General features: G+C 34.1%; 1 long non-coding RNA gene across 1 annotated transcript; it reads right to left on the bottom strand.

The window, feature by feature from the left end:
* Positions 1-1847: 1847 nt before the first annotated feature.
* LOC103458052 (uncharacterized) lies at positions 1848-2772 on the bottom strand. The gene is made up of 3 exons (XR_532524.2): positions 2457-2772; positions 2305-2377; positions 1848-1938 (listed from the first exon to the last, which is right to left on the bottom strand). It is a non-coding gene; the product is annotated as an uncharacterized LOC103458052 (long non-coding RNA).
* Positions 2773-3687: the final 915 nt, after the last annotated feature.

The raw sequence follows: 3687 nt of genomic DNA, 5'->3' as shown, positions 1-3687 counted from the left end.
GCAAATATAGTAAAATAGTAGCTGTGGGGAATTGACTGGAGAGCAGGTTGCCCTTTAATGCTTCACTCTAAATTTGAATAAGCCTTTCTACTCACCATCAATGATGCATATTCTACATGTTCATCTAATGACCATGCTGGGGTAGATTACATTCAAACCTGCTTTAGGAGAATGCTTGCAAATAAGACATAGTACACAATGAATAAGAGTGTGGTTGTTGACTCTTGAGCTACTTAAACAGACTTTCCCTATCGATCATAAAAATCACAATAACATTGATAAAATAACTTTCTTAAGCCAATGTAGTTTGTTTATATTGAGAAAGATGGACAACAAAACAAGGAGAAATTATGAATCACATCAGAATATGTAAATTATTTGGCAGATGGTGCTTAAATCAATATTTAAAATGCTTTTCCAAACAACAGTGTTGGAAGATGTAAGTGATTTTAGTGAAACTTTTAACAACACATCACTGAAAGGCAGCGGTGTACGTTTCCTAACTCTGGTTAAAGCTGCTGCTAGCTGGTTTACTCTCCGATCGGAGGCTGGTTCCTTTGAATACAGTTGGAGAATGGTCAATTGACAATGACTGATGAAGGCTAACATGTAAATACTGTTTTATTACAGTTAATACAGAAAGTGAACCTAGCAGCAGCTTTCAGTGCTGTAACGTTAAAACATTACAGCACTGAAAGCTGCTGCTAGCTGGTTTACTGTCCGATCGGAGGCTGTTTATTTTATACACAGAGAATGATGGCTTGACAATGAGTAATGATGGTTATCTAACACTTTAATGCTGTTATTATTAATCTTACCTTTTATTATATCCTTAAGATAATGAGTATCCGTGAATTTTTCAGTCAGGTTTCCCGAGGCAAAATCACACCGAAAGTAAAGATACACCGTTTCGAGTTATGGCGGCCATTGTCTGACGTCACTGTGAAAAGGGTCTATAAGGTAAAGGCAGCTTCCGTGTTCTAGTTAAAAAACTGAAAACAACAGATCATATTTGGAGAGAAATGAAGATACCTGCAACATTTAGTATTAAGGACAAGTATTGTTTTCGTCGTGGAACCTTTGTCACTAAAAAGTCAATGTTTTTTTATTTACCATTTTAACAAAATAGTAAAAAATTATTAAAGCATAAAAAGACATACTTCATCAGCCTAAAGTATACACTGAGATGTAATTTAAAACGTACTGAAATTTCAGTATATTTAATAATTTACTGTACTTTAAAGTAAGCTTTAAGTGAATTTTAAAAAATTCTATTTGAGCATATATTTTAAAATATACACAAGGTATATTTAAAAGCATATTGTAATATATATTTTGTTCACTTAATGTATACTTTAATTTCATATATTTCTTAAAAGTGCATTGTGGTACAATTATATTTAAGTGTGTTTAAAGTCATAATGTCAAAATTGGAACAAGCATGCTGTTAGTATACTTTGTATATATTTATATGTAGTACACTTAGTATACTTAAAATGTACTTATGCAAACATGAGTATGTTTGAAATATACAAAAATATATACTTTTTTCACTTGGCTATGTAACAGTTATGGGCTACGCAGCTAACTGCGGCTACAAAAGCAGCATCAGAAGATTCTAGGTTTGACTCCTGGCTAGCTCGCCACAGAATGTAACAGTTATGGGCTACGCAGCTAACTGCGGCTACAAAAGCAGCATCAGAAGATGGTTCTTGAAGGAGCCTGAGGTGTGAATGAAGACAATCACTGTTTTAGTTTTGGTGTTTTTTGTATTGATGATAGGGGGGAAAAAAACAACAACAACCAATTACAAATACACAATGAGGGTCAAATTAATTCAAAATAAATAAATTCAAAAGATCAAAGTTCTTGTCCTTAGCTCGCCATCCGTTGCTCCGAAGATGATCTGAGAATCTGATCCATCAAAAAAAACCCGACCTAAAAGGCCAAAAAAAAAAAACATTAGGCGGTTTATCAACAATAAGTATGTGCAAACACACAAATACAATAAATATCAAATTCAATAATTAAACTAAACATTTCAGTCAGGTTAACTTAACCATAATTTAAATAAACAAAAAGAATAATCATATTTCAAACTAATCCATTTAAGGTTAAAGTTGAAATCAAAGTTCACTTTCAAAATATCAATCAAGAGAAAATAAATTAACTCAAAATACTCAAGCAGTGTGAGGAAAAAGAAAATAAATATACTGCGCAATATCAATTTAAATGTAACTACATCCTATTTTCAATCAATTTCATTACAAAAGTAATGAAATCTTACACAAAACTAGCAATTACCTTTCAGCAGAGAATGCTAGACTGCGATCAGCTGTGAATCCTGGTGACAGCCCAGGTAACAACTGCCACAGTTCTAATAAAACAATGCTCCAATGAGCAATCGAGCAAAACTTTAATGCTGAACAAAACTGCTATCAAACAAGCAAACTCACCAATAGTTCAAATCAGTTTCAGAGATTTGGGTGAATTTTCCAAGGAGAGATGATCAGCAAGATGCCAACAGCCAGTCAGCCACAATCACAGTGGAACAGGTGGTGTTTTAAACTGCGCTGGAGGCGGGGCTTTAAATAAGTTGAAGAGTTTGGGGGCAAAACAGGAAGTGGGCCCGTAAAAATAAAAGTCTGACTAATTGACTAATTACGGGTTACAGCTAGCTTACCTGAAAATACAAACAACATTCATAAGGCCGGCCTGAATCACACTGATGGCTGCTATGTTCTACTGAGCAATCCTGGAGAAGGCTGCTGTGTTCAGTAGAACATAAAGATACTTAGGACCCTAAGTGCCTGTTGAACTGATCCCTTTCTAAACTCATTCACTCTCAGCCAAAGTGTTAGCTACCACCATGCAAATGAATACACAGCTTAAAATGGACAATGAAACACAGTGCTTTTAATTACAAAACAAAATATTTATAGGAAAGAGAATCACATATTTTAATTTAAGCGATGGTCCCTTTGTTCTAAAGTCCCCAACAACTGGTCCCCCACATATACAAGAAATCTTTTCTATTTCTATTACAAACTTATACTTTAATTTCCAAAGCTTTGGAAGCCTTGTTTGGTTTTGAGTCAAGGACAAATGTTTTCCTTTGTCCTAATTCACAGTAGTGGTTATTATTGCAGATTTACTGATTACTGATTTAACCTTCACAATCATTCAAATGGAATCGTAACCTCATTGTGTTTATTTGCAACTTCTTATTCTATTTTAACAAGTGATGCAGCTGTCAGCTGCAGAGCACATCTGCATAAACGATAAAGGACAAAGGAGATGCATGAAGCAAAGACTTCTAACTCAGAAAGGACATTCTGTTATATAGGAAAGAAAAACTTCCCTATATCAGTTAATAATGTAAATTGATTTACTTTGGTCTATTTTGTCTATGCAACATAGCCCAAAATAAGCTTACTATTTTTGTTTAAGTTGTTTTTTTTGGCTTTTGCATGTCAAAAACACAACATGCACTTGCAAACACTCCAGGTAATCCAGCCATCAGCCGCTCTCAGGTGATCTTAGAAGTGTGCTATATTGAATATTTTGGTATTGATCCTATATTAAGTAAATACAGGGGTAGTATCACTTATCCTGTTACCGGTACTATTAGTTATGGTTATTATTACAAATAATAAGTAATGATAACCCTCATGCTACCATAAGCTT

Source organism: Poecilia reticulata, linkage group LG21 (genome assembly GCF_000633615.1).
Source record: "Poecilia reticulata strain Guanapo linkage group LG21, Guppy_female_1.0+MT, whole genome shotgun sequence".
Lineage (NCBI taxonomy): Eukaryota > Metazoa > Chordata > Actinopteri > Cyprinodontiformes > Poeciliidae > Poecilia > Poecilia reticulata.
Note: the sequence above shows the minus strand (reverse complement) of the source record. Positions and strands in the feature narration are given on the sequence as shown.